At 39.6% G+C, this 13,753-nt stretch overlaps 1 protein-coding gene across 3 annotated transcripts in view; it reads right to left on the reverse strand.

The window, feature by feature from the left end:
* The window catches only part of LVRN (laeverin), a 166,296-nt gene that overhangs the window by 111,057 nt on the left and 41,486 nt on the right, over window positions 1-13,753 (reverse strand). The window contains exon 4 of one of the 3 annotated variants that reach the window (XM_082455736.1): window positions 8,961-9,623. The exons of the other annotated variants lie outside the window; for them this stretch is intronic. The gene's annotated coding sequence lies outside the window, so the exon portion shown is untranslated. The remainder of the gene's footprint in view (window positions 1-8,960; window positions 9,624-13,753) is intronic. 3 annotated transcript variants of the gene reach the window in all.

A 13,753-nucleotide genomic window follows, 5' to 3' on the forward strand; every position in this document is an offset into this window, starting at 1 on the left:
CATACTATCGTATATCATTATGAACATTTTGGGGTGTTTCCTTCCAGCTATTTTCCTAGCTACCCACTAGGAAAAAAAAAACAACTATGAACACACAGTATATACAGTAGAGTCCTTTTTTATTTAATTTAAATCATATTATGAGCATTTCCTCATATTACTATCTATTTTCACAAGGCTTATTTTATTTTTAATATCTGTATAATAGAATTTTTGTTTACATAACCATTCTCCTATTATTGTACATTTAGATTATTTCTAAAAGTTTATAATTACAAGAAAAGCTAAGGAGTGGTAAATCAGATATAGATCTAGTTCCAAAATTATATTACTTCCCTAGGAATGATACTCAGGAGTAGAACTACAGGGTACTACAATGTGACCATTTTTATGTTTCTAAATAAATGTCACTAAATTGTCTTACAGCTAGGGGTGGAATTCAAAATATTTAACACCTAGTATGGACACAGGCCAATCAGAACAGACTTCCACTGTCAATAACCTGTAAAAGAGCCTTGGGGCACACGAGCAGAATATTAATGTGCTTATGCTAATTTACAGGGCCACCAAATTATACCCTAACCAGCATTATTACCATTTATATATTTAAAAACCTCTAACCAAAAAGAGAGATCCCTCATCTTTTTTTCATCAATACTATTTTAAGGTTTAATGTTCAACCTTATTGGTAAGGTTGAAGTTTTTTTTTCCTCATTCCAAACGGATTCTTTTAGAAATTAACTCTTCATTCCATTTCTTTGCACATTTACTTATTGGAGTCCTAATGTTTTATTTACATATCAGAGAGGCCATATTGCACAGTGGTTAAGAGAGCAGCCTCTGAAGTTAGATGGACAGGGGTTTTGCTCCTCAAACTATGGCTAAGTGACATTGGACTAGTGTTTTAGTCAGCTCAGACTACCACAACAAAATACCATAGACTAGGTAGCTTAGACAACAGAAATTTATTTCTCAGAGTTCTGGAGGCTAGAATTTGAGATGATATCAAAATCATGTAGGCTTGAAAAAAGGATTTTTTTCCCCTAATGCACACCACCAGTTCAGTAGCACAAAGTGATCATACACATTATATCTTCTTGTTCTCCAAACACACATACACAAGAATGAGAGAAGGGAAGAGTGGATGAAAAATTTCAACCAATTTTTGGAACACTTCAAGAAGCTGAGGAAGCAAAAACCCAAAAGCCTGCAGAAGAGAAGAGTAATGAGAAGCAAGGGAATCCACCTCCACAGAACCCCAGAAAGGCTTAGGATTTGGAAGTATCTGTTTCCATGGAAGGTGCAGATATGATGTGAGAATTTAAAAAGGGGCTTGGTTGAACACAGATAGAACAATTCAACTCCCCACACGTCCGTTTACTCACTCTTTACAGCCCAAAGACTTCACATTCCTGTCCCCACTCCACCTCCACACATACACAGAAGGAACTGCAGGTTTATTCTTTGGAATGAATTGAACTGAAGTGGCTCTGACTTAAGACACTGCACCCAGCAGAAGGCAAGGGTAAGCCACAGGAAGACTCAACACAACCAAACTGAACTCCAGACATTCCTCTAATTGTAGCACATGGGAATTTCTTCCTTCCAGTTACACAGTTCACAGACCTGAGATTCTTCCTTGACACTTTCTTTTACACTTGACATCCATTTTATCAGGAAATTCTGTTGACTCTATTTTTAAAATAAATCCAGAACCCAACTAATCTTTACCGCATTTATTGCTGCTACCCTGGTGAAAGCCACCATCTCTCTCTCTACTGGATTACTGGAATAGCCTCCTAACTCGTCCTCTCACTTCCAGTATTGCTCCCTACAATCTATGCTCAACACAAGTGCCAGAGTGATTCTTCAAAATCTGAAGTCAGACCTTGTCACTCTTCTCCTTCAAACCTTAAACGACACCCCCCTGTACTCAGTAAAAGCTTCCCATTACCCACAAGACCTTCTTTTTACCTCTTTGATCTCCCCTCCTTCTATTTCCTCCTCAGTCACTCTCCTGCTGCTATATGGACTTCCTTGCTATTCCTCTAACATGACAGACCTGCCTCTACCTCAGGGCCTTTGCACTGGCAGTTCCTTGCAACTAGTCTGCTTCAGCCTTGTCCCAGATATTCTGTGATATATATACACAAATACTATGCCTTTTTATATAAGGGACTTGAACATCCATGGATTTTCGTATCCTGGAACCAAGTCCCCACAGATACCTAGGGATGACTGTACTGTGTGGCCAGCCTAATTAATTGGAAAACAGTAACAAAAACAAAAACTCAAGACTCCCACCAAGGTACTTCATTGTGAATTTCAGAGCATCTAAAAAGGACAATCTTAAAAAGCCTCCAGAGAGAAAAATCCAAATAAACAGGAATCAGGATGGCATCAGATATATCACAACATTGTGAGTTTCTTCAAAATTCTCAGTGAAAATTATTTTCAACCTAGAATTCTTTACCCAGCCAAAATGTCAATCAAGTAGGAAAGCAAACTAAATATCTAAAACTCTCAGATATGCAACGACTTAGAAAACTCACCTCCCATGCACTTTCTTAGGAAGCCAATGAAAGATGTGCTTTCCCACACACTGAAGAAAGATGAAGACATGGGGCTCAATGAACCATGGATCCGTCATCCCTGGGGGTGAGAGCTATGCAGCAGACCTAGAGAGAAAGCTGTCCAGGAGGGTGGGGGGCTGTGTTATTTCCAGGCTAAGGTGAGATGTGGGAGTGATGGTGGGATTATCTGAGATACTTTATTTTTTGACAAACATTTTTGCCACAAGTTTGACTGATCATTAGATCCTTTTAAGAAAATTGCAACGCATATATGGCAACAAATGGATACAAACAAATGAAAAAAAAAACAAGGCAATTATTAACACCAGGAAGAAGGAAAAAATTATCTTAGAACAGAAATACATTCACGACTACACTATCGGTTTAGCAGTGAATAATGTGCATATCAATCGTTGCTGATATAAATTTAACTGGGGCATAACCATATTAGGAGGATGGGAAGAAAAAGACTGAAAGGTGATACTGTAGAAGACAGCTTAATTCCTAATTCGATGTAATAGAATGTCAAAAGATACTTTCTAAAATTGATAATCAAAAATAGCTGTCTATGCGTAATATTTAGAAATACGGAAGTATAGTCAAGAAGGAAAAGTTAAAGCAGGTTCAGGGATGGGTGGAGAGGGTGTGGTAGAAGATTGCTGTTTTATATGATAAGCTTTTCAACATTGGTTGATTTTTTTTCTAATGTGTACACATTACTTTGGTAAAAATATGAATTAATTTCAAAAGTAAGTACATAAATGCATACAAGTGATGCATACTCATTAAGTGTATAAAATAGCCAAAAGGGGGGTGGGGAAATCAACCATAATTTCAGAACCCAAAGCAATCACTGTAAGACTATTGTATTTGCTTCATCTTTTATAAAAAGAGCATTATAACTATATTTTTATACAATTAAAATCTTGCCCCCCCCTTTTTTTACTTTATATCATTCCAAAGCAATTTTTATCAACAATTTTACCAGCTGCATAACATTCCTCTGATCTGCATCCCTACTGATTCTTAGTCCTCACGTGGACGGCAAAGACATCTCGAAAAAAGAGATGACTGAGGGAGTAGGGGGCTCCTTTTTAAAAATTAAAACCTTGCAACAGGGGAAAGCCCTTTTGAAACCTCAATCCAAACTAGCTCAAGTGAAAAGGGAAACTTATTGGCTCATGGAACTGGAAAGGGTAGGGTATCACTCCAGGCACTGCTAGGTCCAGGGCTCAAACAACATCGTCAAGGCTGGATTTCTCCTTCTCTCCATCCTCAGCAACATTTGCTCTCGTAGTGAGCTCTTAATTGGTTCTTCCTCATAGTTGCAAGATGAGAGCAGCTGTTTCAGCCTTTCCTCTTCCCAGGAAGGCCTCTTTCCCTGGCCTCCAGCCCTAGAGACAGCTGGTGGTTGGATTCATGATGCTTTGTGGACTCACCATGTGGTACAAGGAATACACGGTGGGAGCTCAGGGGTGTACCCGGGGTGGTGGGCAGTGAAAGAAACACCTCAACATATCATGGCCGATTGGTATTTTCTTCTGCTTACTTATCTCTATCTTACCATTTTGTTACCATTAAACAAAACAAAACAGGAGAAGGTAACATGGCTGGGCAGGTTGGTAACACTATAAACTCATGATGACCAGCCTCTGCCGGATCCTCAGTCCTACCATTTTTCTCTGTCTTGCATGGTCACTGTCTACCACAACTATTTTCACACATTCTCCACTCTCCTCACTTACAACCCTCCGCCTCCCCGTTACTGCCTACTTTACAGTGAAAATAGAAGTGATCACCTGGGAACCGCTTCAACTTTCCATACCAGCCTGACTTACCTGCGCCCTCACTCATCTTTTCCTCTGCCCTCCAGACACAGCAAATAACATGTGCTTCTGATCGAAAGTCAGTCCATCCACTTATGCTCTGAATCTTACTCTCTCATGTTTCCTTAGAACTCTGGTGCTATCTATTAATCTCATTCTCTCGGTCCCACTCTCTTACCTCGCCCTGGCCGTATCATTTTTCTTCCCATTTAAACATGCTCAAGTCTGCACTTTAAAAAAAAGAGAGCTATTCCTTTGGCTTCCTGTGTCCCTGCATTTGTTATGCTATCTCCTCCGCCTTAGAGCAAAGCTTCTTTTAAAAGTTATGCGCTGTCTGTATTTTCTCACCTGTTACTCACTCTCCAAATTACCTCATTTGAAATTCCAAACTCATCATCTCCTGAAACTGCTCACTCTCCGGTCACTATTACGTGCGTAGTGCTGAATCTAAAGTTCTCACCTCACTTGGCCTCTCTGTAGCAGTCGTCATAGTCGGCTACTCTCTTCCGTTGACCCCTGGGACCCAGCTAGCTCTCCTTGGTGTCTTCCTCTGTGGCCCATCTTGATACCTTTGCTCAACCTTCTTTTCTCTCCAAATATTAAATATAGGAGTTCCTCAAGCCTTGGTCCTGGGCCCTATTGCCTTCTGATTCTGTGCTCTGCCTCCCAGAGTGATGTCACTCTGCCCCATAGGTCCAAAGATCCCACATCTTTGATGAAACCTACATTTGTGCCCGGTGTCTGTCGTCTTGATACATGTCCCCACCTGCTCCATCTTCACTAACTGTCTCACAGGCTCCTCAGCCTGAACTGGACTCGTTCTTTCTCCCAACCTCTTGCTCCCACATCTGCTCCTCTTCCAGTGTTTCCTGTCTTGGGAAATGACATCACCACTCCCACCCCTAGTTGTTCAAGCCAGAAAACTGGGAGTTAGCCATGCTTCCTCCCTCTTCCTCATTTCTCACATCCAATCAATCACCAAATTTGGGTAGTTATCCATGTTTTCCCTTCTTCTGCACTCCTTACATCCAAGCAATTGCCAAGTTTTATCTGTTTTGCCTCCAAAACAGCTCTCTAATTTTGTCTCTCTAATTTTCTCTCTATATATACCCTTCCCGGCCAGGATAACATCACCTCTGACCTAGAGAACTGCAAAAGCCTCTTAACTGGTCTCTTGGTGTGTGATTGCTTGTTTGAGGCATATTTTATCCACTTGGATGGACTGTTTACTCCATAAAGGCAAAGATAAAGACTGTCTTATTCACCACTTTATTTACAATTCCTATTTTACGACTTGGCATAGTATATGCCTAATAAATCTTTTATAAAATTAGTGAAGGAATATAAGATTCTTGAACTAAAATCAACTACTACATCACTTCAAGCCAACACATCTTTCACTCAATGCAAAATCCAAACGCAAGAAAAGTATCTCCCAGTTGTGATAAAAATAGGTGTCACAGATTTAGGTGCTCTGCTAGCCAGCAGCCATATGAAGATATTTTCAGGACCTGGAGACAGAGGGGACGAGAAGCCATGTGACTGGCCTGCATCACACAGCTGGTTGGTGGAGGAGTAATTACTAGAGCTCCAAGTTTCTGGCTCCCATTCAAGTCACTTTTTTCCACATTGCCACAGACAGGACCTATTAACACAGCATCGTACACAAAATGAATCTCACTGCCCTAACAAGTTTATTTATCTAGCTTTCCCTGGAAACCCTGGAATTTTTTGTAGGTTATAACCATAGTTCATGAGGAGCAGCAGATTATAAAATGGTAGGGGTGGGAATAGAAGCTAGCACCCTGAGAAGTAAGGAGATTACAGAACCATCAAACATCATGCTTGCAAATATTCTGGAGCAAATTAAGTTACATGCAAACAGTTCAGTACCTTCATAATTCATTTGACAAATATTTATTGAGCTCCTACTGAATGTCAGGCATTGTTGCAGTCGCTAGGGACGTAGCGGTGAACAGAACAGCCAAAGTCCTGCCCTCAAGAAGATGACATTCTGTCAGGGGAAACAGACAGTAAACAAGCAAACAAATCAATAATATTGGGTAGTAATATATGTTTTAGAGAAATAAGAAGTCAGTAAAGGAAGAGAGTGGTGGAAGTGGGGCAGCTGCCATTTTAGACAGAACAGCTAGAGAAGATCTCTCTGAAGAAGTAACATTTGCACAAGTGAGAGAGCAACCATACAAAGATCTGGGAGGAAAGCATTCCAGGCAGAAGGAGCAGTAAGGACCCTGAGGCAAGAGTGTGCTCACTGAGTTTGAGAAACAGCAAGGAATGTGGCTGGAATAGAGTGAGAAGCGAGGGGAGATGGAGCAGTGAGCTGCCAGGGCTGGATCATCCAGGGCAAGGTAAGGACTCCGGATTTTCTTCTCTTTGTGACAGGAAGCCAGTGCAAAGTTGCAAGCAGGGGAAGGATGTAATCAGGTTCTGTTTTGAAAGGATCACTCCGCTGCTGATGGAGACCAGTTAGGAGACCAGCTCAAGACGACACGTGATGGTATCTTGGACTATGATAGTATCAGTTGAAAGTGCTGAGAAGTGGTTAGATTTTGGTTACATTTTGAAAGTGGAGTCAAAAGGATCTGCTAATGGGAGGACGTGTGGAATATGAGTGAAAGAGACGAGCCAAGACTGACTCCAAAGCTCTGACCTGAGAAACAGGATAAATGGAAGAGCCATTTATTGACATCCAGAATTCTTGGCAAGGATTAGGCATGTGAAGGAAAATCAAGGGTTCTGTTTAAATCATCGATTTTGATATGCCCATTGGATACTCAAATGGAGACAATGAGTAGGCTGTCTGGAATTTAGGGGAGACATGGGGACTATACATATAAATCTGGGAGTTATCAATATTTGGGATCTTTTTATGGCTTTGGCCATGTAACTGGGTGAAATAATCTAGGAAAGATGTATGCATGGAGAAGAGATTGTACACTCCAGTATTCAGACTTTTATAAGATGAGGAAAATTCAACAAAGGACACAAAGGAAAAGAGGATGTCAGTGAAGGGGAAAACAAGATGAGTGTAGAGCCCTGGAACCCAAGTAATGAAGTGTTTTGAGAAGGAGAGAGGGAACAGCTGTGTTAGATGTGCTGACGGGTTAAGGCAGGTGAGGACATGGATTTAGCTACAGCACATAGCGTCTGAGCATAATCCCATAATTGACTTCAGAAGTAAAGGATTTCAGTTCTTGAAGAACCTTAGAAATCAACCCCTAATTTTAAATGTGAGAAAATCAAGACCCAGATGAAGTAATTTGTCGAAGTAACAGAGTTAATTTGTTATAACCAGATCTCCTGATCCTGTGCTTTTTCTAATATATCACTACTCTACCTTCCAGATATTCAAAATGATTACCCTGAGTCATCCACATCCAAGTCAAAAGAAATTTAGCTATATTCCGTCTACTTGGCTTAAGGAAGCTGAAAATGTTAAGATTTCCTCACAGAAATAGTTAAGAGTTTGGAAAAAAAATGTTTTCTTGGTTCTTGCCTACAAAATTTATTTGAGTAGAGCAGCTTGTTTTCTGGCCATACCCGATAAATTACAAGGTATTGTTTAAAGAAAAGAGCTGCAAATTTGATGAACAATTTTAAACAGTTCTGCTTTTTCCTCTATGTTCCACTCTATTTCCATGGAAATTACATCCACTAGCATAGAATCAGCTTCAAGAATGTTATTACTAAGATCAAGAATAATTTCCAAAAACTAGAAGACTGGGGAAGATGAAATTATTGTATATAACTGAAACATTCAAATACAAATCAAATCTGTCTTTCAAAATAAAACCAAAGCTCTATGATTTCCTGTGTTTTTTGGCCATGACTATGTAACCAGTTTTCCAACTATTATCCGGTGGCTTTATAACTCCTATTATAAGGCTGACTGTTGATTTACATTGCAGGTTATTAAAGCTTTTAGGTTTAGATAGTAAGGTTCATTTTACCCTACCCCATTTTCAGCATAGTATAAATTCACCATTGCGTCCAACAGTCTTTTTCTTTTTGGAACTCAGGTTAGCTTTCCTGACTGTTCAGATAGGCTTGAGTTAGCAAGAATTAAAATTGTTAGAGCTGTACTGAGGCACTTAGTCTGCCATGCTGTTTGAAAGGTGCAGGTGCATCCAATCTTACAAAAGAGATGTTCAGATACTTCTGCATTGCCACGAACACATTACATTAGAGAAATATGTTGTCTTTAAAACAACCTTTTTTGGGACTTCCCTGGAAGTCCAGTGGTTGGGACTCCGCGCTCCCAATGCAGGGGACCCAGGTTCGATCCTGGTCAGGGAACTAGATCCCGCATGCTGCAACTGAAGATCCCGTGTGCCGCAACTGAGACCCGACGCAGCCAAATAAATAAACTAATTAAAAAAAAAAACACCTTTTTTGTCATAGAAGCCTTTCTACCTAATCTTTTAACTTCCTTTACCATCTCTCTTTGCATCTTCAGAACCATTCTGCTTATTTATTAATATTGGGAAAGAACATTTCAATGAAACAAATAAAAATTTTCAAGTGCACAGAATATACTCACTTTTTGAAATGAAGGTAACTTCTTGCTATTTTCAATTCTTTCATTCTCCATGTTGATCTTCTTGAACTGATCTCATCCTTCCTTGAAGTTATCTGATTGCATGGTCTGTCTCAGCCTTTCTCCTCTGTCTCCAGTTACAGTATCAGCTCCACTATCTGCAGGGGTCGAGTTGGCTTTCTATCACATAGTTCATCTGAAAGGGGCAGCTTACAGTATTCTATATTACCACAGGGGGCAAGAAACATACAAATGTTGTGTTCCTTGGCCCTTATAAGGGGGAGAGTAGTCTTAACCACTGAAGCCTGGACAGTAAACAGTAGCAACTGATGATATTTAAAAGGACAAGTTAGATTTTGCATCTTTTCTGTGGAAGTTTAAAAAAATTGCCTCAATTAGACAACTCATGCAGTTTGTGGGAACATGACAATGTTACTAGTGACATCATTTATGTTGGTCTTTGCCATCCTGCTTAATTCTACCCAGGATCAGCCAGCCAGCCTGGCATCATTCTATCCCAACAGGGCTGCTCCCTTCCCTCTGTTCTTACCCGTCCCCCAATAGCTGCTATATGGGAAACTGATTCTCCTCCAGTTCTTCTGGGATGTAACGTGAAGTTTACAAGGAGAGGGGCAGCAGCTGGTTCAGCTGGACCATAATGAAAGTCTAGGAGAAGCAAGATGAAAATAAGAAAAATAAAATGTTTTTCGTTTTTTTAAAAAAAAAAACACACAAAAGGAGAAAACATCTCAGCAGAGAGACCCTGGTAAAAAGCAGTTTGCTCCACTGGCCAATGGTATAGCTTGAGAGAAATTTTGCCACAAGCATTTGCCAACTACTGAATTTAATTAAAGTAACCTTGGTGACCAAAACCACGGTCTACTATTAAAGGTTTGTGTGTAAAGTACTGGAACGGAGATCAGTATTTTATAATAACATACTTTTTAAAAGAAGAAATTATAAATATGGGAAAAGGGTAGCTGCTGTCGTCTTTGCCAGGGCGAGTTTCCTCTGCTAACCCTTCTAAAGCGGTTTCCTTCTTTCCTTAGAACTGGAAATTTCACTAGATCTTCTTTAGATGCAACTCTACATTTACTTATCCTTTCAGAAATACTTATTGATTACCTCTTATACATACTAGATTCTGGGCTAAGGAAGTTAAGACACATACCCAAATAATTATAATACAAGATAGAAGGTGATGAAGTGCCATCAGAGAAATGTGAACTCTCCTCAAAGCAAAGAAGGTACAAATGTACAAGGCGCTCAGCAGAGAAGAGCCCTCACTGGCTGCCAGGCCGATGGCATGAGAGGGCTTACTGCACAATAGCGAAGGGCACATATTCAAGCACCAACCTGGCTCCTCCATTAATCAGCTTCTCCCTGGGACAGTTTTCAGCCTTCTCAAAGATACAATTTCCTTATGCATAAAAAGGAGACAAGATGCTACTTACTTCAGAGGGTGATAGGTGAATATTAACTGAAATCATCTAGATGAAGAGATTTGCACAGTGCCCGGTCCATAGCAAGGGCTGAAGAAACATTCATACTAGTACTATTGTGCTTGATGTATCCGTTAGGATTATCAGGTTTAATCAATAAAGTGTGGCTTTGGCTAATATAGGCAAATAAACAAATGAAAAGGAATGTGTTGCTAATTTAAGGGGATAGCTTATAGCCTCAAGAAAAGAGTTAGATATAAAGCAGAAACTAACACACCATTGTAAAGCAATTATACTCCAATAAAGATGTTAAAAAAGAAAAAAGAAAAGAGTTAGAGAATCAGATCATGCACGGGACAGGAATTCAAGGCTGAGTCAGGGATCTATGTCATAGGAATGAATGAAGAGTCTTTGTAGGAGACCACTATCACCATTTTTCAATCTGAATATCACTTGGCTCAGATTCCAGGGAGAAAGTACAAGTCTGGCCTACATGTTGGACACATGACTAGCCACACCCACCTCTTGGACAGGGGAAGGAAGGGTAAAGACTCAGAGAAGACTTCTTAGAAGCTGTGGTAATGAAAAACTGATGAACTCATAAAAGTGCTAACAAAAGATCAAGATAAAAAAAAATTAATTACATGGGACTGAGTGAACTGATGAGGATGAGTATAATTTTTGTGACTTTCTGTCTGAATTAAAAAAAAAAAAATCCCACAAGGACTCAGAGGCAAAGAATATAGAAATCAATTTTCACTGCAAAGTAAAGGAGCTGTTACAGTGGATGATTACTGGACTGAATGTCAATATATGACATAGTATGAGTGTGTTTCATGTTTGGTAATTGCAATCATTGTTGCTTTTGTTGTGGTCATCCATGTACAATGCTTGGTGTCAGTCTATTTATCTCTTGTAAAAATAAAATACAGGGTGTGTGTGTGAAAAAAAAAAAAGTCAGTGAAGAAAGCATCACACCAAAGGATTAAAAAAAAAAAAAAGAATACATAGCTGAGTCATAGGCTTTTAAGATCATCTTGACAATTTTGCACTTGTTAGAAAAAAAAAATCTTCTGAACTTTGAGTTTAGATCTCATTAAAGGAGTATGTCACCAAGGCATCAGTCAAATTTCAGAAAAGTATGTGCCACATGAAGTTAAAATTGTTCTAAACCAAAAAGAAAGAAAGAAGAGGAAAGGAAAGAAGGAAAAAGCATACATACTTAACTACGTGTTAATGGTGTGCTTGTGAGTCATGACGAAGTCAACTTTCAGTATGAGTTATGGGTGGAACTGGCTCTTATTATTATCATTTAATATGATGTAGGTTTCAGATAGAGTACAGAAACACAAATGTGAGGTCAACTAATCCTGCTAAGTCTATAATGCTTCTCTAATGTTGCATTATTCAAAGAAAATGCTAAATCCTGAGTAGTCCAATATATTATTGTTCTTTTAAAAAAAAAAAAAAGAAGCTGTGGTATTTCTTGGTCAAGGGGAAGAAAAGAGGGGACATTCACAGTGAGAACTCTAAGGCCCAGGAGGTAACACTGAGCAGCAACATCACTGCTCGTGGGAGGGTGGCATCTGCCTAAAGATGCGGTCAGGGAGAGGGGAGATTGCGGTGAGGTGAATAGGTAGGGCCAGATTTTTCAGGGGTACCTGGAAAGCCAACAAGAGGGGTTCAGACTTGGTGTGACAGGAACTTAGAAGTCACTGAAGGGATCTGAGGAAGATTGAACATAGGTTAACGTACATTTCTCATATAGAGTTTGGCATGGTTAAGTAGTGTAATTCGGAAAGGGGAGAAAAGAAAGCAGTTTAGACTCCAGAATTCTGCATGAGGTGATGAAATTCTAGACTAGGGTGGTGATATTGGGAAGGGACAAAAAGGTCTAGGCAAGAAATATGCTACCTTTTCTCAGAGAAAAACGACGTTTCAAAAGTTAACAGGATAGCTAGAATCAAATAGGCAATAACAAGAGTTGGAGAGGATGTAAAGAAAATGGAACCCTTCTACACTGCTGGTGGGAATGGAAAATGGTACAGCTACATTGGAAAATAGTCTGGCTGCTTCTCAAATGATTAATCTCAGAGTTACTATATGACCCAGCAATTCTACTCCTCAATATATGCCTACGTAAAATTAAAACATATATACACACAAACAGTTGTACACGAATGTCTGTAACATCATTATTCATGACAACCAAAAAGTGGAAACAATTGAAATGTCCATCAGCTTATGAATGGATAAACAAAATGTGGTATATCCAGACAATGGAATATTATTTGGCCATAAAAAGGAATGAAGTACTGATATATGCTACAACACAGATGAAACTTGAAAACATTAGGCTAAGTGAAAGAAGCCAGTCACAAAAACCCACATACTGCATGATTTATTCATATGAAAGTCCAGAATAGGCAAATCTATAGAGACACAAAGGGTAGTGGTTGCTTAGGGCTGGGGTATGGGAGGGACAGGAATGGGAGAGTACAGAGGTGATAGCTTAAGAGAACAGTTTCTTTTAGAGGTGTCGAAAGTGTTCTAAAATTGACTGTGGTGATGGTTGCACACATCTACAACTATCCTAAAAACCTCTGAAATGTACATATTAAATGGGAAAATTGTACAATATCCAATAAAACACTTAAAAAAAGTCATCAGGATGTGGCAATTTAGTATAATGGGGAATGAAGCAGAAGAATGATCTACGATCTACGATAGCAACCTACTTGGGTCAGTGGGAGACTGTAGTATAATGACAAAGAGAAGGAAGACAGAAGGAACCTGGTTGGGTGGCAGAAAGAAATACTGCATCACCTGATACACATGTTGAGTCTGCAGTGACTGTGAAAGAGCCACGGAGGTTATGAAAGTGACCAGGAAACAAAGGGTGTGAGAATGCTCTTGGGCCAGCTAAAGTCCCTATTCCTGGGGACCTGGGCTTGTTTTAGAATGACAGAGGAATGCATCAGACCAGATTTCAAAAAGGCTGCAAACTCTGCACAAGTTCAGACATAGAAGAAAGATTTTCATTTTCTTCACAGGGCTAGATGGCAGGTTATGAATAATATAATGTTGCTGTTATTACAATACTGTCTTGAATTCTGTCTGTTGACTGCAGGTCCTGGCTGGCTCATCTCAGTGCCTGCATTCCCCACCCCAGCTAGCTCACTGTCCTGCACTTAAGGACTACTCAATAATTCTTAGTAATTTCAAATTTAGATTTTCACTTCACTTCTACCAAACATTTGAAACATAAAGATAGTCCATATCATCAGCCCTACCCACCCCAGGTCCGTCTGCATCCTCTTAGAACTCTGCACAGATGTTTTGATTGCCTTTTTG

The sequence above is a fragment of the Balaenoptera physalus genome, assembly GCF_965194825.1.
Source record: "Balaenoptera physalus genome assembly, chromosome: 3".
In the NCBI taxonomy this organism is placed as follows: Eukaryota; Metazoa; Chordata; class Mammalia; order Artiodactyla; family Balaenopteridae; genus Balaenoptera; species Balaenoptera physalus.